Raw genomic sequence first — 26596 nt, forward strand, 5'->3', positions numbered from 1 at the left:
CTCAGCCTTCTGAGTAGCTAGGATTATAGGTATGAGCCACCAGCATGGTTTCTCTCAATCAGTGAAAGAAGCCAATGGTTCCCACAAGGCAGGGGGTGGATCAAACAAACACAAAAGAAAAGTCTGAGCCTGGCAGAGGGCTGGGGAGAGCAGGTGTCTCTCTGCTCTGTCTGCTGTGGATTATTTATAAGGAGCAGCCAGAAAAACAACAAGGGCCAAGTGCCCAGAATGGCAATAAAGCCAAGCCAGCGAAACCAAGGTTTTAAAAATAGGACCGGGGAAAAATCCACTTCCTTGTGTTCACACCGGACCTCAGGGGTGATATTAGGAAAATAACAGAAGCCAGGTGAGGTTTGCTGGTGGTAGTTTTGCCTGCGCCCAGAGTGTAGGCTTCTATTCCCTCCCTGCCTGCCCTGTCAGAGTCAGCTGAGGACCCACACACCGCCTCCCTTTCCGCACCGTGCTCGGAGGGTAATTTGGCAGCCTCTGCCTTCAATTAACATTGTACACTGGAAATGGGGACTGAGGAGAGATGTCTGCAGAGAAAGAAAATAAGCCTGGCACATTGGCAGCTGGGTGGAGCCACCTGGCCTATGTGGAAAGGAACTTAAAGGACCTTGAGCCAGGGAGAAAGGGTGGGCTGCTACACGTGATACCTTGGTGCCCCCTTGCCCTGTGCTCTGCCTCTCATTTCTTCCCCAAGAAGCCACCCCCCCCCCCATGGAGAACCCTCACCCCCTGGCTGCTGATGGAGGGATGAGAGCAGGATGTACAGAGGCCAGCATTTCTCAACCAGTCCCAGGCTCCACCAGGGTTGGCAGTGTTACATCCTGGGAAGATATGACTTCTTCTGGCAACAGCCATCCTAGGTTCCATGATTTGCAATCTGCTTTGGTTCTCAGCCTGAGGGTACATCACCATTTTGTGTGTCTTGACAGCACCCCAAGGCATCCCTCATGGAGCCCCCCTCAAGGTGCTTCTTATTTGCTCTTGGCTGCTCCTATAGAACACTGCCTGCCTCTTTAGTTGTCTAAGGACTGGGCTGCCAGAGGACCAGCCACCCCTAGGCCTTGCTGGGGCGGGGGTCTGTGTAGAGGCATTGAGTAATGTCAGGCTTGTTTCTCCTGGGCACAAAGTCTGTGAGGAGAAACCAATGTCCAACCTCAAAAGATGTCAGCTAGGGGCTGGGAAGGTGGTTCAGTGGTAGAGTGCTTGCCTTGCATGCATGAGGCCCTGAGTTTGATTCCTCCGCACCACATAAGTGGAAAAAGCAAGAAGTTGTGTTGTGGCTCACGTGATAAAGTACTAGCCTTGAGCTGAAGAGCTGAGGGACAGCGCCCAGGCCCAGAGTTCAGGCCCCACAACCAAAAAAAAAAAAAAAGAGGCTGAGGGTCCTAGAGGCTGTAATCATTGCCTGGGGACCAGAAAGTAGGAAGTGACATAGCTGGGCCGATACAATTTGGACTCAAATCTAACACCTGCTTGGTGCCCAAGCTGCTCCTGAGGGAACCTAGCTCATTGTAGAATCAGTCTTGTGCACAGAAAGCAAATGTGCTGACCTTGGGCATTGTGAGACACTGTTCCAATTTTCTACTACCAGCCTGGTGAGTTATTGAATCCACCTCTTTGAGCCTCAGTTTCTCAGCCTTCAAAGAGGCCAGGAAGAGATCCTAAAGAGGCTGTGCTGAGGATACAATGGAGATAATGGTACCATCTGTGTATGGAGTATAAAGATCTAGTATAAGGTCATTTCTATCTCATCTCCTGTCTTCCTCCTGCCTCCTCCCTGCTTAGGAACCTGAGAGACTATGGTGGGAAGGGCTTCAGGACTCAGCTGATAGCACAGAGGGACTGTGTCCAAGTCATTGGCTTCAAAATAGTGGAAAATCCATCCAACACGACAGGTCTGTGTTTATAGCTGAGCTATCCCTACTGCTTGGCACAGCGAAAGAGACAGCAGGCTTGGAGTATTCATTCTTTCCTGGGCGGTTTTCAGGAGCAGGTGGGAGAGCAGATTGGGAACTAAAAGGTCTGAGTGTTGGACAGACAAGACATGTAATGTGGTAAGGGAGGAGAAGGCTAGGGGCCAGGCCTACTTCAAGGTGGCCCCAGAAAGCACTATAGAGTTCTGCAGACAGGAGCTGGTTCCATATGACTTATCCTTGACTTTGTTTGTCTCCTCTATGAGACAGATGCTCCATAAATTGTCTAGGGCTATCCTGTGCAGTCAGACAGAACTGACAAGAGCATGGTGAGGTCATCCTTATCTGGTTTGCACATGGCCAGGTGGGAGCATGTGATTCCCAGACTGAGACTCACTTTCCAATGACCTATCCTCTCTCTGACCTGCCTGCTTATCAAGGGAAATGTTGGATGGATACAGAGTAGTTTGTATTCTTTTCCCAGGCCTGTCCCTTCAGCATCCCTGGGAGCCTCAGCATGGAAAGTGAACAGAGATGGGGTCCCAAAGGATGCAGGGGAGCTCCAGTCTAGATGTGTTTCCTGGGTTCTTCCAGGCCCTTGCTGTCTAACAGGCATCTACCTGTCCTGACCTGGTAGCTGACGTAACTTCTGATGATGTCACAGGAGGTTTTTGTGCCCGGCCTCAGCTCAGAGCTAAACCCAGCTCTGTATGACTGGTGACCTTTGGTGTACTTGGGGACAAGCTGTGCTGACAAAGGGCTGAAGGGAGGATTACATGGTTCATACGTCATTGCCAAACATATCTTGGGAAGAAGAGAGAAAAATCAAACAAACAGAGCCCTGTCTGTCCACCTTCCTGGCCTCTGACACAGAAGCTGTTCATGAAACAGCTCAGACCCAGGTCCCAGTGGAAATGCCCAAGGAGACAAGGAGATTCACTCTTTTGTCCTCTGTAAGGAAACTGCCCCAGGCCTCTGTGGGACTTTTAGGAAACAAGCAGCCTGGCAGTGGCTTCCCCGTCTTTCTGGGAATTGAGAAGGTCTTGCATAAAGAGGAAAGTACAATTAATATGGACATATTGCCATGAAGAAAAGGATGAAGGAAGCTGGGTGCTGGTGACTCTCTCCTATAATCTTAACTACTCAGGAGGCTGAGATCTGAGGGTCATGGTTCAAAGCCACCCAAGACAGGAAAGTCTATGAGACTCTTTTTTTTTTTTTTGATTCATTCAACTATTTATTGAGCAGCTATGGGATACAAAGTGGACTAAGGCATGGTCAAATTGATAGAGCACATGCACAAAAGAAAGCAGTATGCAAGGATTATTCAATCACAGCAGCGGCACCAAGAGTGCGTTAGGAAACCAAGATTGCTTCCAGCCTGGAGGGGGTATAGGTGGCAAATCAGGAAAGGGGATTGAGATTAAGATAGAAGACTTCAGTCTGGATTGTTGATGATAGTCAGTATGGACTATCTGTTTCTCCTTTTCCTCTTTCCCCATCTTTGGGCTTTAATTTACCAGTAGTGCCCAGGACTGTTCAATGTGTTTTTTCTATACTTGCTTGCATTTTTGCTTTAATGAACTAGGTCCTTTTGGTGTTTTAGGAGTTTTTTCCTGTTTTTTGAAGGATTCTTGACCTTTTGATCTTGGTGTCGCTGGTTTTGAGTCTTTTCCGGTCTGGTTTGATTTTTGTGCATTTTTGGCTGGAGTATCTCGTATAGATTTCTTCACTGGAACTTTTTCTTCTGCTTCCTTGTCTTCAAAATCATCGTCATCCTCCTCCTCCTCCTCCTCATCTTCATCCTCTTCCTCCTCATCTTCCTCAGCAAGTTTTACTTTTTTCTGTGGAACCTTGCTACCACCTCCAGGGGCAGACCGCTTTCCAGACATGCTCAACAGTTTTACATCCTCCTCTTCTTCATCTTCTGACTCTCATCCTCCTCTACAGCAACTAAGTGCTATCCGCTGATGTGCACAGGCCCTGAACCACACTTCAGCCTCAGGACCACTGGCAGTGTGATTTCAAAGCCCCCAAGGGACACCGTTGGCTGTACAGACATTTTCCAAGTTGCCAGTGTAACCTTAATTGGACTTCCCTCATAATTCATTGCCTCTGCTTCAACGATATGCAATTCATCTTTAGCACCAGCCTCTAAACTAACCGTTCTTAGTGATAACTGGTGCTCGTTTTTATCATTATCCACCTTAAAGTGATCATCTTTGTCAGCCTTCAGTTCACAACCGATATAGGTAGTTCTGGGGCCGCAGCGGGCTCAGGAGAGCGGCTCTGCGGCTGAGGGGAGACGCAGGACGTGATCACGCCAAGGAAGCCCATGAGACTCTTATCTTCAATTAACCTCCTTAAAACCAGAAGTGGAGTTCTGGCTCAAGTGGTAGAACACTAGTCTTGAATGGAAAAAAGAACTAAGGGACAGCATTGAAGGCCTGGAGTTCAAGCCCCATGACTGACCAAAAAAACAAAAGCATGATGGATATTGGAAATCATCTCCTCCCCTTATTACCTGTATAACTTTGGTTATACCTACCAAAACTTGATTTTCTTTTCCATATAAGGCTCATATTTGGTCACTCTACAAGGTTCTTATGAGTTCTTTCTATTAGGCTACAAATATGATGTCTGCGGATGGACAAAAGTCACCTCCTGTAGGTGATATGAAAAGCAAAGGGCCCAGTGAGCCCCAGTTAGTGAATAATTTGTGGCTATCAAGGCCCGCTAAAGGCTAACTTGATCTCATGGTGAACTTATCGGAGTTTCTAGGCCCAGGGATCCATCCATGGTCACTAGTGAACAATGAACTTGCATTTCTCGATCTCTGGTCCCAATTTCTTCCCCCAGGGGCTTCTTTCGGTCTTCCCAAAATGCAGATCTCCAGGCTCTTAATATTCATGTCCCACCCCCGATGTTCAGGAGAAATTCCCAGAATGTAATAGGTACATTTCTTTCTGTTGCCTCTACTGTCCTCATCAGGTTGATTTATTCTAGAAAGCTGGAAGTATGCTACCACCTTGGAGTAAAAGAGACTTTGAAGAGGTACTAACATTAAGAAGCATGAGCCTGCCTTGGACCATGAGGTGGGCCCAGGTATGACAAGGGGCCTTTCTAAGAGGAGAGGTTACAGGAAAGGCAGAGATTGAGACTGATGTAAGGATGGAAGACGCCACAGTGTGGGAGAGGAGAAAGGTTTGAAAATTCTCTACTGCCGGCTTTGAAGTGAAATACACTGGGCAGAGACTAGAAAAGATGCAAAGAGAGAGATGGGGACACACAGATATCACCGAGAGACAGAAAAGACACCAGAGAAATAAGAAAAAAATCCTAGAGAGATCACGGGAGACCCTGAGAGAAACAGAAAGATACATAGAGACACCCAGACAACCAGAGAGTTGGCACACAGAGAGAGAAAGAAACTGAGAAAGACACCACACACACACACACACACACACACACACACACACACACACACACACACACACACACACTTGGGTTGAGCCCAAGACTTTTCACTTAATAAATGAACAAAACCTTCACCTTACAGAACCATGAAACAGTTTTCAAAATGACTGTTAAAACTGCTCAAATATTATTTTTTAAAAACTAGGATTTTATTCAGGTTTTATCAGGTTTCCCACTACAGCAGGAGTCAGTAAATACTTCCTATAAAGATTTTTCTTCTTTGCCAGCCATATGATCTTTTTTGGAATCATTCAACATTATCAATCTTTGAGCCATTACAGCACAAAAGGGGACACAAACAATACATCAAGGGATAAATGAGGTTGTATGTCAATAAAACGTTATTTACATGCAGAGCATGGTGAATCTGAATTTGAGGCCATCCAGAGACAAAGTTAGCATAAGATCCTATCTGAAAAATAAACTAAAAGCAAAAGGACTGAAGGTGTGGCTCAAGTGGTAGAACACTAGCATGCATGAGGCCCTGAGTCTAATCCCCAGTTCTGAAAAAAAAAGAAGAAAAAAGATATCTTTCTGATCATGGATGGCATTGTTGAACAGGATGAGTCAGGTAATGAGTCAAGTGCATCTCTGGGTTTGTCTGGTGGTTAGCTGGTTAGTTTGAGGTTATACAACATCTGAAATTTTCCATAGAAGAGTGATGTGTCCTGAACCATGGCAATGGACACTTGTCAGTGTGTCTTGTCACACAGTGATGTTAACCCCAACTATTTGCTGCAAGTGGTGTCTGCTGGACTTCTTCATGGCAAAGTAATTATCTCCCCTCCCATTTATTATTAGTCAACATTTGCAATTGTGCAAACCTGTTTCTCCTTCAGCCTTCAGCTATCAATCTTTATATCTTCACTGCTTTACAGATCTGGCCCACAGCAACCATTTCTGCCATGTTTGTGACTTTCTGTGTCCCTCGTTTCTTTTCCATGTAAATGAGAAGCTTCCCTGAGGAAAAATGTTCCGTTATTCCCCATTTACTTATACAATCATTTATTTATATCAGAATGAAACACTGAATATTTATTTGATTTAATGAGATGAAAAATCCAACACTATCATTTATCTTGATCTGTCGCTCACTTGTTCTGGCATTTAATGATTCCAGGCCCTTTGGGCTGGCTACATAATCATACCCGCTCTTCCTTTCTACCCTCCACAGCTCCCATTGCCTGGCTGACTGACTGGCTTAGTCCAGTGGTACTTGTCACACCCTCAGAAGTTCAGGGTACCATCCTGCAAAGGATGTTTCTGAAACCCCTGAATTCACTGCTAAGTTTCTTCTCCTGCATTGGGGGCAGGCTGCTGCTCTTCTCCAAACCATCAATCCCTCCTCCCCCACCACCAAGGAAAACTGTGATGAAAACCACCCAGCAACATGACCCACAGGGCTATGTCCCTGTGGGAGGCAGGAAACACTCAGGATGGGCTGCAGTTCACAGATGGAGGGACCGCAGTAGCGGTAGTCTTGGTGTAAAGAGGCAGTCTGTTGGCAGGACCTCACAGCCAGATGGAGACAGGAGGAACTTCTGAGCTCTTTATCCATCCCCCTTTCCTCTCAGGTCTTCACACCAAATCAACTGAAAACTGTCAAGCAGTGCCTGAAGCTTGAACAATCAAATTGGTTGTTGGCTGGTTCACTCATCTGCACATTTCCTGCTTCATTCTATAATTTTTTTTTTTTTTGTCGGTCATGGGACGTGAACTCTGGGCCTGGGTGCTGTCCCTCAGCTCTTCAGCTCAAGGCAAGCACTCTACCACTTGAGCCACAGCGCTACTTCTGGTTTTCTAAGTGGTTTATTGGAGATAAGAGTCTCACAGCCTTTCCTGCCCCAGCTGGCTTTGAACCTCGATCCTCAGATCTCAGCCTCCTGAGTTACAGGTGTGAGCTACTACCCTGGCTCTATAAGTATTTATTGAATGTCTACTGTGTGCAAGTTCTTGTTCCTAATGACAGAGGTGTCACAGTGACCATGGTGGGCAGAAAAGGCTACCATTTCCTATGAGTGGTATCTAGAATACAGCTTTTTTTGGTGCAGCTTGTGTGTGCCAAGCTGTGGGCATCCCCCGCATGGATGCTATTCTCAGGACAATGGTTGCATCTGTTTGTGAGGAGTGAGGAACAACTTGACACTGTTTCTTTGAAGCTGTGGCTCTTCACCTGGTTCTGATGGACCAGTGACACAGATTTATTTCCCTATTTAGCCTCCATCTCAGGCAATTTGCTGCTGTTAACAGTATAATGCACAGAACAAAAGAGCAAGAAAGAAGGCTTATGGTAGCTTTAGTTTTAGTCTAACATCAAGGTGATAGCTATCTTGCTGTTGTCTTGAAGTGAGACATCCCATGGAGAAGTGTGTGTGTGTGTGTGTGTGTGTGTGTGTGTGTGTGTATGTATGTGTGTGTGAATGTGTGTGCATGAATGTATATGTGTGTTTGTGTCTCTATGAGTGTAAGCCACACAGGATTCACTCCTGGGCTTTATCTTGATGCCTTTATGTAATCTAATAACCTCCACAGGAGCTCCCCACCCCCATATTGGGTTAGTTTCCACCTTCTGAATTCCTCACAATAAGGGTTAAATCCTCAATGTGTTTCAGAGGGGACAGTGCATGTGCAGGCCATGCGGTCCAAGAAAAGGGAGGGGCAGTCAGAAAAAGGGGAGGGGCCTCAGGACCACCTTTCTGTGTGGTTTCCAAACTGGGGTCCTAGGCAGCCTGGGTCCTTGGGGGTAGAGCAGGGAGTCCATGCAAAGGGAGCAGAGGAACCTAGCCTAATTTCTCCATGTAGAACAAACAGCACCCAAACAATGTTCTGTGTGAAGAAAGGGGGTCTGGTAGCAAGCAACGAAGTATGATAAACTCCATTTTCCTCTTGGAAGTAAGGCAGCAGCGTGGGAGGAGTCCAGACCTGGTCCAGACCTGAGGTGTCTGGACTCAATCTAGGATCTGTGACTTCTGACTTGTTCAACTATCTTGGTTTCCTCATCTGTAAAATGGAGGTGTATGGCAACCACTGTTTCAATGGGCATTTGGGAGAGCTAGCTAGTGTCAGCTGCAGGGCTCTCTCAGCCTGGCTTGGAAAATAAGCTCAATATCACTCCTACTGGAAAAATTAAAATGAGCAGAATACCTTTGTTTTCTTCTCATGGCAGAACTGGGGTTTGAACTCCAGGCTTTGCGCTTATTAACTAGACACTCTGTCACTTGAGCCATACCTCCAGCACTTTTTGCTGTAGTTATTTTTCAGGTAGGGTGTTGAGTGACCACAGCTAGCCCCAGACCTCTATCCTCCAACCTCTGCCTATCAAGTAGCTGGGATCACAGGCACATACTATCATGCTGGTTTATTGGTTAAGAGGAGTCTCGTTAACTTTTTACCTGTACTGACCAAAACCAAGATTCTCCCAATCTCCATCTCCCAAGTATATGTTTTTAAAAATATATACTATCAAAAAATTAGAAATAAAGAACTAAGAATTTCCCAGCTTAACCTCCAAGAGTACTATATGTAAAATAGTTCTATGAACTCACAAATCTAGTTTTGTTTAGAAAGTTTTTGTAAAAATATATCACATTATCCATCCTGTTTTGTAATTTGCTTTCTCTATTTAAGATCCCAGAGCCTGACCATACTCCTCTCTGGGGCTGTATAGTAGCTGATAGTCTAGCAGGAATTTTTTTTTGTCATTTTTTTTTTTTTTTGGGGTCCGGTTGTGGGGCGTGAACTCTGGGCCTAGGTGCTGTCCTTCAGCTCTTCAGCTCAAGGCTAGCACTCTACCACTTGAGCCACAGCGCCACTTCCGGCTTTTTTTCTTTTTGCTTATGTGGTGCTGAGGAATCGAACCCAGGGCCTCAGGCATGCAAGGCAAGCACTCTACCACTGAGCCACCTTCCCAGCCCTTTTTTTTTTTGTCATTTTTAACTACTCTCCAGCCAAAGGACACTTCAGTTGACCACAAGTCATTACAGTCATTTTCAGTGCTCTGATGAACATCCCTTATATACTTCTTTGAATTCTTGGCAAGTATCACTGTGGAGTAAATTCACCAAAGTGAATATGCTGGGCCAAGAATTTACCCAGGTGGATTTTTATAGATGCTGCCAAATTGCTTCCCAAAAAGGTTGCACCAATTATCCTACTTTCCACAAAGAAGAGAGAGCCTTCTCTCCATACCAGCTGGCACAGGAGCTGACATTCTTTCTGAGCTCTGCCACCGGACAGATGACAAAATGTTCTGTGTTTCTTTCCCAGTCACAGTCCTTCTTCTGTAAACTGCCTGGTGGCAGCTTCCTTGTTTATAATGAAGCAACAGAAGTCAGGAGAGGCCTGCTGACCGATTCACATTTATGATCTCTTCCCTCCTCCTGTTGGTCACTTTCTTTTGATAAAACAGTACCGGACTTAGGTTGGATACCCTGAAACAAATGCAGATGCAAAGGTTTGCCTGCTCCTGGAGCAATATGCCAGCTCAGGGATGGGGAAGCAAGTGGGAAGGGCCTGGTATAGGCCTCATCTTGGGGTTCTCAGTTGTCAATCACACCTGAATGCTGAGGCTAGGGAGCTGAGCCTTCTATCTCACTTCCTCATCACTGGCTCTGGCTGCCCTGGGCTGTGAGGCACAGGGCCCTGAACTCCCAGGCCCCACGGGGGAAGGGGCAGCAGGGACTGAAGAACCAGGTATGAGCTTCTCAAGTACGTAAGAGCTGTGGCGGAGACCCAAGGACAAGTTAGAAGTGATGTGAGGGGTCCCAGGAAGGGCAACACTAGGGTATTCTTCTGTACCCCCATCTCCTTTTGGGCAACACCATCTTCCTATCCCTAGCCTTTATGGTTCCAGTGGGTCTTGAAAGGAGATCCAGCTAGCTGAAGCTAGCAGCATTGTTTGTCCTGCTGGCCACCATGACTGACTAGGCATTGGGCCCACAGTCTAGTTTCCCTGGTTAAAGTTGGCTCCGGATGTGTTTGGGGACAGAAGCACATGGACTCACATATATAGACTTCTAAAATTGCAAACTGTCACTGGACCTTGATGTACATATACCCCTTATCTGTATATATACCCACACACAGTGACTTCCGTCTGCTGTTCCAATTCTCTGAAGCATGTGTCCACCCTGGGAATGGAATGACTGGGCATCAGGGATCCTTGAACTTGGCCACACAGGGTTGCATAGTTCTCCAAGTGCTCCTAACAATAACTTACCAACTGCGGGGCAATTGGTCAGAGTCTTGCCAAACCATGATAACCCATCACATTTCTCATCTTTTGCCCAGGCTGTGGGAATAAGAAGCTAGCTCACTGTGGTCTTCATTTGCATTTCTCTGATTAATATGTTTATTCACCACTCAGGTTTACCACATTCTTTCTTCCTGCTTTCTCTCCCACAGTCCTTTCTCAGGGAGAAGCCAGCTGCTTGTCCTCATTCCTGCTCTTCTTTTTATGTGGATGTCCCTAAGAAACCCACCTGTCTTTCCAAACCTCTCCAGGAAAGCACTTCCTATGGAAAGCTTTCTCTCTTACCCCAGCTCCTCCTCTGCAGCCACTCAAGGCACCGTATTTTCAAGAATGAGCACTGCAAGATCACTGAAAGGACTCTGTGCTAGCCATCTCTTTCCTCCCTCCTTCCTACCCCCACTTTGCCAACCTGGTGGCTTCTCATGGGAGGGGCTTACAGTGGGGTCTGCAACTTAGCTTTAGGCCAGGCCCAGAGCAACAAGGGCAATTGTGGAGCAACTGTGGTTTAAGATATCAATAAGAACTGAGCCCCAGTGGCTTATGGGAGTATAGTCTTCGCCACTCAGAAGGCTGAGATCTGGAGGATCAAAGTTTGAGGCCAGTTAGGGCAAGAAAAGTCCACAAGCCTCTATCTCCAAAATAACCAGTTAAAAAACCAGGCTGGAGGTATGGTTCAGGCAAGAAAGCTGAATATGACTTCAAAACCCAGTACCACCAAAATAAGAAGCATTGATAAAAACCAATGGCTCAAAGCACTCCCCACTTTCAACCCTCCTAGACCTTACAACAAAGCTCTCCATGCTACTACCTCAGTAGAAAGCAGGCAAGCTACCCATTGCCATCTTTTGTGCTTACTGTAAGAAGAAAGCTCCCCATCATACTATAAGTAATGGGCCTATGTCACTGTTCATACAAAACTAAAAATTAGGAAAAACATTAGAAAAACCCTGTATCTCTACCAATGAAAGACAAATCCACCCCCAATACAAAGGACTCCCTGCGGATATGGGGACATTTCCCAGCTGCCTCAGTCCTTGGTTCAAGTGGGTCTGGACCGAAATGACTCATGCTGACTTGTAAACCTCAAACCAATCCACTGTTTTGTTCTTCTGAACCACAAAGCAAAATATTTTCAGCTGGGCCCCCAACAGCTCAGCAGGCATAATACAGAACCAGAAGCATCATCCTTGGGGGGTGAGGACCATCTCTGCTTCCCTGTCAGGTCACACATGGAGGAATGGACTCAGCGGCTCATAGCTGGACTGTGCTCAAGTCCTCTTATTTGACAGATGAGTCATTTTTCATTTATGCTGTGTAAGTGCATTTTGGAGGCAGCCTAGTGATGGATAGTGGGAGTTTGAAGCCTCTGGGACTTGTGGCCTAGAGGCCACGAAGTGTCCTCCTCATTCATCCATCCTTCCCCCACTCCCCAAACTCCTTCCCTAAAAACTATGGGACACAGTCTCAGAATAAAGATCTGAATTATAAGAGAGAAATCTGGCAGTCTGACCCTACTGGGTCCTCCAGGGTGACACAGTGCTAGGATCAGGAATGTCCTCCAAAGGATACATGGTTTCCAGCATGGTGCTATTAGGAGAATGCATCTGACACCTTCTACTTACTGTGGCCATGCCCTCAAAGGGGGATAATGGGACCCCAGCATCTCCCTCTATCTATTTTTACTTATGTCTAGGAGCCGCTTTGTTAAACTACTCATTCCCATGACAATGTGCTGGCCCTCCCCCCCCACCTCTGCCCTCCAGTTCTATAAGCAAAGTGTCTGCCCTATCAGGGACTAGACTCTAAGTCATTAAATAAACTTTTCCTCTTCATTAATTGATTGTCTCCGGTATTTTGTTACAATGACAGAAAGCTGACTAATACACACAGCTACGCACGCAGAAGAGACCACAGCAATTCTTCAGTATTTGGACAAACGTTTGGACTACTGGGATTGAGAACCAGTCCCAGGCTGGAAGAACCAATAGAGGTCCAATTCTACCATGAACCCTGTCTGTGAAAGGGATTCTCTGAATACCTTGGCCAAATAAACAAAGGAGGCCTTTGTTCAGGCTAAGTAAGCTAAAGTAACAGGCTGGAAAATCAAAACAGAGACTCACAGAAGTTGCTCTCTGAAATCTAGCTTTTTATCTGACCTTCCTAGAAATCAGGATTAGAAAGACAGCAGCTAACTTTCCTAAACAAACCAGTGTTTGGCATGTTAATGAAGTTCTCTCCCTTGAACCTGTCATAACAATTACCTGGAATAACCTGATGCTAACCAATCAGTTGTTTTTCTGTTCATCCAGCTCCTTACAAGGATAAGATTCTGAAATGACCCATCTTTTTGCTCTTTGTTTCTACTTTCTCTAGCTTTTTCTCTATCTGTAAAACATAAAGTCCCTTTCCTGGCTCATTGAAACTCATTCTTTTTTCTCCCCCCCCCCCCACCCCCTAACAAAATGGTGTGTTCCCTGATTCTAGAATTACAAAAAAGCCAATTTTGTCGTTAGCCCTGTGGGATTCTGTGATACCTGGGGCTGTTAGACTCAGGAAATGAAATCTAGGCTTCCTTGGGGAGAGGTACCTGATCTCACCAATAAAGGGTTACCTTCCAAAGCACCTAATTATAATAGAGGCAGCCAATCAGAGAACAGTTCAAGGCATGACAACCCTTAAACTCAGAGCTACTGAGGGAAACTGAGACAGACACACTAAGAAAGACTATGAAGGATTGGAAATGTAGTTTAGTGGTAAAGTGCTTGCTAAACATGCATGAAGCCCCAGGTTTGATTACTCAGTACCACATAAACAGAAAAATCAAGAAGGGGCACTGTGGCTTCAGTGATAGGGTGCTAGCCTTGAGCAAAAGCTCAAGGACAGTGCCCAGGCCCCGAGTTCAAGCTCCAGGAATGGCAAATAAATAAATAAATAAAGCAGATTTGGCTACTTGCTCAAAAGCCAATACTTGAGATTTTGGGGGAAAGGAATTTGGTTTTTTCAAGTAAGGTATTATGAATTTAGATCCACCTCAAGGAACTCAAGTATAGAAAAGGAATTTTACAGGGAGAGAAAAGAGGTACAAAGAGAAAACAGGAAAGAAGGACATTGCTGAGCTGATGGGTCTTTGTCAGCAAGTGCATGTGTCTCCATTTTTTTTTTTTTTTGTCGGTCGTGGGGCTTGAACTCTGGGCCTGGGCACTGTCCCTCAGTTCTTCAGCTCAAGGCGAGCGCTCTACCACTTGAGCTACAGCGCCACTTCCGGTTTTCTGGTGGTTTATTGGAGATAGGAGTCTCATGGTCTTTCCTGCCCGGGCTGGCTTTGAACCACGATCCTCAGATCTCAGCCTCCTGAGTAGCTAGGATTACAGGCGTGAGCCACCAGCGCCCGGCTGTGTCTCCATTTTTACTTTCTGGATATCCTAACTGACTTTGATCTCCTGGAGTTTATTCCTGTATTTTTTTTTTTTTTAAGCAGACATCTTACTTTTCTGCAAGTTAAACCTCACAGCAGAGGGTGGATGGTATGGCTCAGTGGCGGAGAGCTTGCCTCATAGGCATAAGGTTCTGAGTTCTATCTACCAACACTAGAAAAAGAAAAGAAACCAAGAAACCAACATCCAAGCAGGGCATGTGCTACCGGGCTGGCAGAGAGAAGGGATGTAATTCTGTGCCATTATTAACACAGAGTGCTTTTATGATTTGTGAATTATATCACAATATCTATTACAGAAGAAAAGAGTATATAACCAGATTACCACTTATTTTGTTTTTCCAAGACAAACAGCCTCAGGATTAAGTTAGTGGCCTATAATGGAAACTACATGATTACCAGGACTGCAGTAAGGAAGTTTGCTTTTACTTAAGGAAAATAAGTCAGGAGGTAACTTGTTCAGACCTAGTTTCATAGTTCCTGAGAACTAACAAGGACGCAGGCTTCTGCTCTCCTTCTTCTGCACTATCCAACAGCCACTGTTAAGGTCAATTCCTAGTTCAAGATGGCCACTGACTGAACTGGATATGGTGGCAAATACCTATAATTCCAACACTTGGGAAGCCAAGAAAGGAGGATCATGAAATGGAGGCCACCTTGGGGGACATAATAAGTTTAGGCCAGCCTCTTCTCAAAAATATAGGAGAGAGAATGATAGGTGAGGGATAAACTTGAGCTATTAATAAAAAGGAATTATCCAGATAGCTGCTGGACCACCAGCCATTTACCCTGGTTCCAGATAGCTGGAGGGAGAGAGGGGAATTATAAAAGGCACAAAGCCCATAACCTGCTTCCACTTTCATCTCATTGGTTAAAATGCAATCTCATGGTCTTACTTTGCCACAAGGGAAGATGGGACATGTAGTGTTTATCTGGGCATACTTCTGCTTTGTCTAACTGAAAAGATGATTTGTAACTAAAGAAGCCGGAGAAAGGAGGAATCAGTTAAATTCAGGTCTGCCATTGTCTCTCCCCGACCCCCCTCGGTTGTGGGGTCTGAACTCTGGGCCTGGGTGCTGTCCCTCAGCTCTTCTACCACTAGAGCCACTGCTTATGTGGTGCTGAGGAATTAAACCCAGGGCTTCATGCATGCTAGGCAAGTACTCTACCACGGAGCCACCTTCCCAGACCCCTGCCATTGTTTTAAAGTAGAAGTATTGATTTTTAAATCTTAATGCTTATTTTAATACCTTACAAAACAGAATGTGGAAGAGACTTCATTTAAGGTGACAGGGCAGACAGTGAAACACCGAGGTCTAGGGGGAATGAGGAAGCATGTCAAGGCCAGGATATGGGCCAGAAAGGACACAGATATGATTTTATTTTTTCTTTTGGGTCCGGTCATGGGGCCTGAACTCTGGGCCTGGGTGCTGTCCCTCAGCTCTTCAGCTCAAGGCTAGCACTCTACCACTTGAGCCATAGCACCACTTCCAGTTTTTTTTTTTCCTGCTTATGTGGTGCTGAGGAATCGAACCCAGGGCCTCATGCATGCAAGGCAAGTGCTCTACCACTGAGCCACCTTCCCAGCCCCACAGGACACAGATATGAAAACCAGGGCTCAAACTTTTCTGAGATAAAAATTTAAACTATGATGCAAGAAACAGCCAATCAGTAGATTCCACAAAATAGTTTCTTTTTATTATTGTTATGATTATTTGTTGTTGTTGTTGTTGTTGGTCGTGGGGCTTGAACTCTGGGCTTGGGCGCTGTCCCTCAGTTCTTCAGCTCAAGGTGAGTTCTTCAGCTCAAGGTGAGCACTCTACCACTTGAGCCACAGTGCCACTTCCTCCCTGAGCTTCTTTTTGCTCAAGGATAGCACTCTACCACTTATGCCACAGCGTCACATTCTGCTTTTTCTGTGTATGTGGTACTGAGGAATCAAACCCAGGGCTTCATGCATGCTAGGCAAGCACTCTACCACTAAGCCAATAGTGTCTCTCTTGAACCCATGTCCTAACAAGCCTTTGTTTCTCCTATCCTCCTTTCTTGTTAAGTTCTCTTACCAGCCTGTGACCTGGACTCCAAACCTTCACAATACTGAACATTACTGCAGGCTGGACATTCTGCCAGTGGTGGTGGATCTGACAGATTGGAGCAATGGTTATATGCAAGAGACCTTAGCCAGACACCTTTCTCCTGACCATGATTTTGCAGGTGTCATTCATCTGAAACAGCCATAGTTTAAAAGGTAACCCTTGCTGAGTCACCCAGAGGTGCTGAGTGGGATACACAAAAGCTTGGAAAATATATGAAACACAAAGCTCACCAAGAGGTCTCAGCGTGCATCTACCATTGTGCCAATCCCCATACAGACTTCATCGCCCCACCACCCCCTCCAGCGCTGTGGACCAGATGTGGTAGAGACCAGCCACTGAGTCATGGCCTGTTTCTTATTGTGTCCTCTATTTGCATTTTCTTTTAATGTAAACCAAATGAGCTGCCAACTATGGATGCAATTTGTCCACTGAAGGAATAAGGACCAAAAAAAAGCTAATAATTACTCACTCCGACCTGAGTCCAGTAACCACGTCATCTTCACTTCCGGCAGGGCAAGAGCCATTCACATTATTATTAATGATGTCTCTGAAAGAAGCCTTGGGCAGAAAACTGTGCTTTCTGGGAGGCAGGAAAGCCGTGCCTGTTGGACAGGCTGCTCTATGTGGCTGAGGAGAACATGAAAACAGGAGGTTGGGCAGCTGCCTCTCTTGGGCCTGAGGTGCATGTGAATGGCTGGAAAGCAGGAACGGCGGGAGAATCGGAATGGGGCTGGGGTGGGGGTCAGAAATGCTCATGTGCACATGCCCAGAGATGGGGACAGGTGCATGCCTCGAGGGGTTAAGTATGTTGGCTGGGGTCTGGCCTATCTCTACAGGGCCCTAAGTGTCCCCTTTGCATTCAGACTCTTTTTTTCATTTTCAAAAGACGAGATTATTATATAAGCCAGGTGCGGGTGGCTCATGCTTGTAATCCTAGCTACTCAGGAGGCTGAGATCTAAAGAACTTGGTTTGAAACCCCTGAGGTAGGAAAGTCACCAAAAAGCCAGAAGTGGAGCTGTGGCTCAAGTGGTAGAGTGCTAGCCTTGAGCAAAAAAAAGCTCAGGGACAGCATCCAGGCTCTGAGTTCAATTCTTGGGACTGGCACAGAAAATACATGAAGTTATTATAGAGCTTTGCAAACTAATCCTCTTTTGGTCTGGGAGTTGGTACTTTCCTAGTGTTAGGTTCTGGAATCAGATAAGCCAGCTGAGTTCAATTTTCTGCTCCAGGTGATTATTGTATTCCAAAACACAATGGCTGAACATCATTTTGATTAGATCTGATTTCAGTGAGGCCCCCATCAGCAAACCTTCTACTCCATGTGGCTTCACCTAGTGATTGGAGTGGTCTGGGGGTGGCAAGACAGCTTTCCTGCACACCTGGAAGCTTGGGAAGAATGGCTGGAAGGCTGCATTCTTCGGAATTTCTGCAGTCCAGTAGATAGATTTCTAACAGGATTACTCAAAACTCCAAGAGATGGGAGATAGTTTCAAAAATGGACCATTAGTCAAGAGTTCTAACGATGTGTTTATTTGCCTATTAGTTACTTTCTGTGGAGATCAGGCTGTTCCCCGGCTCAAAGTTACTCCCCATTGTATAGAATAGTAGCTTTCAGGCTTTGAGTGACTCCATTTTATAAAACAGCAGGTTGCTGCTCCATTTTGAGTCAAATGCTGAGGCAGGATGACTCTGCATCTTGTTTGTACAAGGAAACAACACTGTTTGTCAGGCACAAACCATGTAAGACTAATAAAAGACTTTGACTTATAAATGTATCCACTAAACTCAAGGATTTATTAAGAGCTTATCAGAACAATCAGGCTCAAGAGTCTATCCTACAGATTGGATCAAGGAATGATACGGCTTCCATACCTGGATCATATAGAAGGAGAGGCACCTGTCATTGAGGTACAATGATACACACTCATCATGAGACCAACCAAGGTGTGTGCTATGGGTGGATAGGTAACAAATTTCCAACTCTGTCCCTGGGGCTTCAACTCAATACAAGCCTTTCTGCTTGATATAACCCATTTAAATCAGCCTGTCTATCTGGGACTAATAAGCTTGGAATCAGCTCTGAGCCTTAATCATTATGTTTTGATACCACCTGGCCTCACAGCTCTGGGACTAGACTCCTTACATTCATATCTTATATGATCATTTGTAGTGACTCTCTTTGTTTCAGTAATCAGCTCCTCGCTCCTGCCTTCAGCAAGCCCTCTTTGGATGCTACGGCCTAACTCTTCCTTAAGCTATTCTGTAGCCTATTGTCATTGTGAAGTAGCATGTGTGATCTGAGAGTTCATATTAGTAATTAAGATAGGAGTAAAAGCACAGAAATGGAGGGACAAAGGGTGAACAAATTCAGTGGTGGTACTCACTAGACACTCTTGAAAATGAACTATACCGCTGTGGGTTGGGACAGGAGGGAAAAACTGAGAGCAAGGGAAGGGGTGACAAAATGGAATGTTCATTTTTTGGAAAATGTTCATTTTGTCCAGAAAGGAATGTACTCGTTACCTTACTTATCTAACTATAACCCCTCTGTACATCAGCTTTATGACACTAACAATTCTTTTTAAAGATAGGAATAAAAGAATCTGCTGTAAATGGCTCACCGCTATCAAGTGACATTAGTAGTACTTGGTAGATTCATATCAATGAGATTGATGTAGCTTTTGTTATTCAATAAATTCTGATGTTTTGGAAAGATACAAGTGTGTCCTCTAGGCTTCTAACATAAATTGTTCATGATACTTGCCCTACTTTATCCTCAACTTAAAAGGAACATTTGGGGCAGTGTGAAACATTGAAAAACAGTCCCAATTCTCCAATATTTCCTGCATCCACAACCTCCCAATGTGACTTTCAGTTCCTCCCATCATAAGATGGTGGCTGAGTGAAGGATGGAGCTCTGTGTTGGTACTTGTTCTGCATGAATAAGATCCTTGGTTCTATGCCAAGAAGGGGAGGGGGGAGAGAAAGGTGCCACTTATTTCCCCGTCTCCTGACTCAGCATTTATCTTGTGGCCAACAAAAAGCAGCAGGAATGGCTTCATCTCCAACCTAGTCTTCAAGATACCTCTCAGCTTCCTATCTGTCCCCCTTCCTCCCTGTGAGGGCCACAAGGATCTCCTAGGGTGAGGTTTTTGGAAAATTGAGAAAGTAAGTGGCTATGTCAGATGCTCCACTCTGCTGCCCCTCTTTGGACACTGGTCATTTCCCACCTTTTACTGTGATGAAATCTTCCTTCTAACTTGCAGATCTGCAGAGGGTAGAGCCTCTGAAAGCCTGTCCCAAGATCGCATTGTACTTTATTGGAAATGAGAAGCCTGGAGTATGAGAAGCAGAAAAATGGCTTGATATATGTTTTTTAAAATTTATTATTGTTATAAAGGTTATGTACAGAGGGGCTACAGTTACATAAGTCACGTAACGAGTATTTTTCTTTTTGGACATGTTACCCCTTCCCTCAGTCTCTCCCAGTTTTTCCCTCTCCTGTCCCCACCCAAGGATTCTCATTCTTGAAGCTCCCTGTGGATTCTTCCCAAGTTCAGTGTGTGAGGACTGAGATTCCCCTCTCAAATGCTTCCACCCCTGGAAGCTGTTATACAGACCATCAAACTCTATCTCCCTGGTTCCCCTATTCTTCTCTTCTGTCCTTATCTCCCAGCTTCTCCTGGGAGGCAAGGTTTTTGTGGGTCTATGCCTGTGTGTGCTGGGGTTAATCTGGGTGAGGGAGAATGCGTCAGTGGGTCTGCCACACCTGGAGGGAAGAATGTTTGCCTGCAAATGATGTCTGCATCGTGGATCCTTATCTGAAGATGTAAGAAGTCAGCTACTTAGGGCTTCTGGGAGCTACCAAAGCCCCCATTCAGTTATGAGTCACATTTCCCAGGATGAGCTCAGGGCTAGTTCCCAGGCTATAGGGAACCCACCTGTCATGGCCTCAAGGGTGCTGATGAGCTGTGAATTGGTGGCTAAGATGGTCAAGAATCCTTGATCACATCAAACATGGCCATCCTACAGGGGTAGCAGGGCAGCAGGAGGGGTAAGCAGGCCCTGTGTCTATGTCTTGGGTTTGGACAACACTGGTCAGTTACAGCAAGATGATTGAGTGGTGGGGTCATTCAGTGCTGCCCATCCTGGTTCTGGTTCTGCTGGGCCCACAGCAATATCCTCCTGGGGTTTAGCATGAGCTCCCTGGGCCCAATTTTAGAACATCACTTTTTCTGCCCTCCACTCAGCTGTCACAGACAGATGGGTTGGAAAGGTCTCCCTTCTCATAAAGTTACCCTCTTCTTGCCCTAACAAGAAAATCCCAGCAGTAATAAAGTTGGGTTACAGATATGCATTACAGCAAAAATCTCCTTTTTAGCTCACTTCCAATGCATTGCACATTTTCATATGAGATTCAGTGAAGCCAGTTGTATGAGAGACTGAGGGGCTCTGTTATTACAACTGCAACAGAAGGGTGGCCAGCTAGGGTCCATGACTCATACATGTGATCCTAGCTACTCAGGAGGCTGGGATCGGAGGAGTACCGTTTGAAGCCAGACTGAGCAGAAAAGTCCATGAGACTCTAATCTCCAATTAACCACCAAAAAGCCAGAAATGGAGCTGTAGATCAAGTGATAGACAGACAGCCTTGAGTGAAAAAGCACTGAGACAGTAGCATATAGGCCCCAAGTTCAAGCCCCAGTACCGGCATACACACGGTATATATGTCTTGCTATAATGGGAAAAACAAATTAAAAACATTCTTAGGAAAGATTAGTCTTGCTGACATTTCATTGGGCTGAAGATGGAAGTCTTGCTACTTTGGTCCCATAGTCCTTCTGCTGGCAGGATGCCCTAATTGCAAGCAAAGTACTGGGGCTTAGGCGTTGCCATAGGAACGTATACAGCTTTATGGCAGGTGCCCATTTGCTGGCTGGCATCCTTCCACCCAGGGATGTGAGGCGATAGAGTTCTTTGCTTTGATGTGGCTTCCTCCCCCTGCAGAAGGACTAGTGGAGCTCACACTGCTTCTGGAAGGACCAGAAAAAAAAAAAATCTAGTCTCTTCCTACCTTGGGAGGCATGGATTTTTTTTTTTTTTTTACTTCTGTCTTCAGGAGAAAAAAAAAGAAAGAAAAAGAAAAGAGGGGAAAAAAACACCTAAGAGCTTGAGGAAAACAAACAACAAGGGGGTCAGGGGAAAGTGGGTGCTGATGTGTACACCTGACTCACTGCCCAGCAGGAGGTCCACTTGGAGTAGAAAGACCCAGCCAGCACTTTCCTTGCTCAGCTCTGAAATCACAAACAAGCCCTTGGCTAGAGTCCTAATGAGCTTCTGACGAGTCCAGGCTGCCCTTCTGACACAGAAAACACAATTAGACATGCACAGGTGGCTTGTGAAATGCCAGGCCGGGCACTGGAGCTCCTCACAAATCCTCCTCCCTCTACCATCGGCTTTCTCAGGAAAGCAGAGCTCAGTGGGAGTGAGAATGGCATAAAAAAGAAAAAAATTCAGAGAAGCCATTAGAGTCCTGGTTTCAAGTCCCTGGCTGAGCAGCAAAAGAAGAGGGCGTGGGGAGACAGAGAGAGACAGAGAAAGACAGAGACAGAGAGAGACAGAGAGTATTTGATGGTGGTGACACATGTTATCTCTCTTTGTTTTTCTATCTTAAAGAAGCTGAAATGCACCAAAATCCCAGGATCGATGCTTTCAGGTGAAGAAATGACAGGAAAATGTATTACCATTAAACTCAAAGTGCCAAATCTATCAGCCTATGACTTCGGGAAAGTTACTGAGTCTTGGGGCCTCTGTCTTGCCACCTGTAAAATGAGGGTAATAATAGAATCCTTCCCCCTCAACACACACTTATGGTGGTTAAATGACTTACTGCAGACACATCCCTTAGCCTCAGGTGTAGAGCTGAGTTAGGACTCATTCAACATCAGTTATTGTTAAAAGAATACTCTTTGTACTTTTTAGTCCCTTTAAGGTTCCATTTTTGGATGCTCATGCAGACGCTGGCTGTGAAAACACAGCCTTTGCCCTCACAGAGCCTGGGGACAGCTGGGACAATGAGAAACCCATTCTGGGCCAGCTTGGATCTCCACTTGAGCATATGGCACCAAACAGGCAGCTGTGAATGGTTGTCAGGGTCTGTTTGTTCCTTCTCATTTTTGTCGGCTTCTTCCCTTAGGTGGTGGAGGAAGGGCACACATTATGTGGAAGGCTACAGACAGCAAGCCTATATCGCTGGTTCCATTGAGGCTATCATAAAGAAATGAAATCTCGTTGGGTGTAACAGCACAGGCTGGTAATCCCAGCTACTTAGGAGGCTGAGAAAGGAGGATCACTTGAGCCAAAAGGCAATATATAAAAATAAAATTTAAAAGATGTGAAATCTGCATTTTTCTTGTCACTACTTAAAACATGTTATTTTCTAGGAAGATGAGATTAGACAGGATGGTTTTACGCATGACGACAAAATTCTACCCAAGTTAACTTTGACAAAAGTAAGCAAGCAAAATCTTAAAAAAGAAGCTTTATTTTCTTATAGAATAGGGGAGAACAAAGATGGGTCTTGCTAGCTTCAGCCATAGACCTAGGTATTCAGTTCTCTGTCCTTTTCTCCCCTCCCCTCTTCTTCCCTTTCCTCTTCTTTTTCTCCTTGCTTTTCTTCCCCACCTCCTATTTCTAGCTGTTTTTTTCCCCCTCAGCTCTTATCCGTGGTTTTGATTTCCTGGCTTTCAATATCTGCAGTCAACATGGTCTGAAAACATCAAATGGAAAATCCCAGAAATAAATAATCTATAAGTTTCAAGTTGTATGTCACTCTGAGTGGCATGATAAAATATCTCACTGTCCCTTTCCATGTCTCCTGGGAATTGAGTCATCCATTTGTCCAGAGTTTCCACACTGTATATGCTACCTGCCTGTTAGTCACTTGGTAACCTTCTCAGTTATCAGTTTAATGTTACAGTATTGGAACAAGTATTGTATTCAAGGAACCTGTTGTTTTTTTGTTTTTTGGTCAGTCGTGGGGCTTGAACTCTGGGCTTAGGCGCTGTCCCTATGCTCTTCAGCTCAAGGCGAGTGCTCTACCTCTTGAGCCACAGCGCCACTTCTGGTTTTCTAGTGGTTTATTGGAGATAAGGGTCTCATTGACTTTCGTGCCCGGGCTGGCTTTGAACTGAGATCCTCAGATCTCAGCCTCCTGAGTAGCTAGGATTACAGGCGTGAGCCACTGGCACCCAGCTTACATAATCTGTATTTTATGCAATAATAGCTCCACAGTGCAAGAGCAGTAATGCTGTCAAACTTGTTACATTGTACTGTTCTGATTGTTCTACTTTATTATTAGTTAGTATTGTTAATTTCTTATCATTCCTAATTTACAAATTGAGTAATAGCTTTTATATGCAGGATAAGAAGAGAACCAGCATATTTAGGATTTGGTACTACCCATGTTTCTATGCATCCACTAGGGATCTTGGATTTTTGACCAATCAGGTGCTGGTGGCTCATGCCTGTAATCCTAGCTACTCAGGAGGCTGAGCTCAAGGACAGTGCCTGGGCTCTAAGTTTAAAAAAAAAAAAAAAAAAAAAGAGGGTGGGAGGGACTTCTTGTAAACCTTGCTTTAAATTAACAACATATGGGCTGGGAAGGTAGCTCAGTGGTAGAGTGCTTACCTTGCATGCATGAGGCCCTGGGTTTGATTCCTCAGCACTACATAAGCAGAAAAAGCTGGAAGTGGTGCTGTGGCTCAAGTGGTAGAGCGCTAGCCTTGAGCTGAAGAACCTGAGGGGCAGCGTCCAGGCCCAGAGTTCAGGCCCCACGACTGACAAAAAAACCAAAAAACAAAAAAGAACACAAAAAACAAAAAATACAATATATGGTCTTCTAAGCTCAGAAAATGGAGCCATTTTAAACTCATTTGCCAAAAGACTTGTTAGCATCTCTTTTTAAGTAGTACTGTAGCAGTTTAAAATATGATTTAGTTTTGTTCTATTTTAACTGCTTTAAGTAATTTCCAAACAAGGTGGACTAGGAACAAATAATAGAGTTATGTGTGGGAGCACAAAGGAGCTATTTGGGGAGCCTTTCCTGGTCTGGTGATCAGTAACTATGCAAGACCAGGTGCCCTGAGACCTGACTGCTTCTAGGCTTCATGGAGCATTAAAAAAAAAGAAACAAGGAAATGAGGTAGATAGAAGTCAGCTAATTCTGGGAACTGAGCTGAGATTACTGTACATGGGGACTGGTCGGATCATTGCTTCTTTCTTGAGTTACTTTTGGCCTTCTTGTCTTTCCTTGCTATTTTCCTTGCTACTTGCTTCCTGTGATTGCTGTTAATAAGCTTCCACCAACTGCTGGCTTACACAATTCTGAGTTGTTGTTAGCCAGTTCTGGAGGCCTGGAGTACAAGGGTCCTTCCTGCCTCTTCCAGACTCTGATGGTTACATGTGTTCTTTGGCTAGTGGCCCCATCATTCCACTCTCTGCCTCTTTCTCCCCATGGCCTTCTTCTCTGTTTCTGTCTCTCCTCTTCTTCTGTCTGCTACAAGGGCACTTGTCTTTGAACTTAGGACCCGCATGGCTGATTCTCATCTCAAGATCTTTCAATTGTATCTCTCAAGACCCTTTTTTCCACACTCTTAGGTCACACTCTTAGTTTCTGAGATATCACAATTCAGCCACCTATACCTTCTTAGAGCCAATGTGTTTTTTTTTTTTCTTTTGTGATGCTGGGGATTGAACCCAGGACTACATTTATACTATATAAGCAATGTACTACTAAGCATCCCAACCACAGAGCTTCAACCCTTAACCTACATGGGCTAGGGTTCTGATTGCACTGGTATACTTTGATCTAGCTATGTTTCAGATTCGGCCAAATACCATCTGATGGCTCTTCCTAGAGATGACCTCCGTTGAGCCAGAGCTGACATTCCCAAACTCCTAGGCACTACTTCTCTAGGGCCAAAGGGCCCAGATTTGTAGGGATCATTTACAATTCATATTCCAATTCAGCGGGCCTGGGACAGGACTCAGGTTTCTCCATTTCCGACAAGCTCCCATGTGTTACTGCACCATGAACAGCAACCTCTGGTGCAGATGAGAAACATCCAAAGTCCCAGTCCTGCCAATCCCAATCAGGAGGACCTTTATTTCCTGCTAAAGGAAGCAGCACTCTCTGAACATATGCAGAGACATGGTTGGCGGCCCCTGAGGAGGGAGGGAGGCCAGGTGACACTTTATGGGCTCTCCTTTGTGGGCAGGCAAGCCACTCCCCTCTCCTTGAGAATTTCAATAGATCCAATAGCTTTTCAGGACATATCTGCATTCTCCCAGACTCTTCCCTCCTTCCATGCCCTTGCACTTTCTCTCCTGACCTCTGGGGAAGGTTCCCTTCAGGCACTCAGACCTGGTCATATCAGCTGCCTATAAACTGGAAGTAGCACAAGGCTGCCCAAGAGTATTTGCTGAGGATTGCCCAGATAAGGACATAGACGTTCTCAGCCAGTCAGACAGACCTGGCGTCCACAGGACAGTCAGCCTGAGACAACAGGACAATGAAGATTGTGCTGCCTATGTCAAGTGGCTCCCAGCAAATGGTCCCTTTCCTCAGCTGTGTGCAAGCAGAGTTATCCATTCCAGTCAACAGCACAGGGGAAGAGAAGTAGAATCTCTGGGGGAGAAGAGGGGTTGCCTATACCAGGCCAGCTCTGCATGGAATGAAGAAGGTGGCCAGGAGAGAGGAGTTGTGAATGTCATAGAGGATCGTGATGGCCACATCCCCATCAGGGCTTCTTTCTAAAACAAGAACAAACAAACAAAACCAAAAAATGTGGTAGGTATGAGATCTTACCTGCAGGCACTTCCAAATTGTGCCCTGCATGTTTTTCCATTCAGTGATTGCTCAGGCAACCATGAAGAGAGCTTAATTTATTATATTGAAAGAGCCGTATATCCCTTCCAGTGTGGACCGAAAGGCTGACGTTCATTGGAATGGTGGCCATCCATGTTATTGCCAAACAATCTCTGATTCCCTTAGATGGAAGTCAGACTCCAGGAGCACACATTTATTCATGACTTCAGCATTCACGGCTCCCTCTGGACTTTCCCCAGGGTGAGTGACCAGTCGGAAGTGCCTTGCCCAACGTCATTGATGCAGATGATGACCTTTCCAGGAATGTTTCCAAACCAGGCATCTGTGGACGGCTCACCTCAGCTCTACACTGCTCCCACTGCCCCGTCTTCAAGAAGGAAGTGACTATTTTAGGCTAGAGGAGAGACATGGAAGGAATTTCCCCAAGGGCTCCTGAATCTGATCTGGAGTGGAAGGAGAGCTGTACCCTACTGGAAGGCACAGTGGCCCTGTCCATCCAACCCATCTTTGGTAGCAGTTGCAGAGAT

The 26596-nt window shown here is 45.4% G+C and overlaps 1 pseudogene; it reads right to left on the reverse strand.

Moving 5' to 3' along the window:
• Window positions 1-3224: 3224 nt before the first annotated feature.
• LOC122103556 overlaps window positions 3225-26596 on the reverse strand; it is a 28603-nt pseudogene continuing 5231 nt past the window's right edge.

Source organism: Dipodomys spectabilis, unplaced genomic scaffold, assembly GCF_019054845.1.
Source record: "Dipodomys spectabilis isolate Male_0828 unplaced genomic scaffold, ASM1905484v1 ptg000018l, whole genome shotgun sequence".
In the NCBI taxonomy this organism is placed as follows: Eukaryota; Metazoa; Chordata; class Mammalia; order Rodentia; family Heteromyidae; genus Dipodomys; species Dipodomys spectabilis.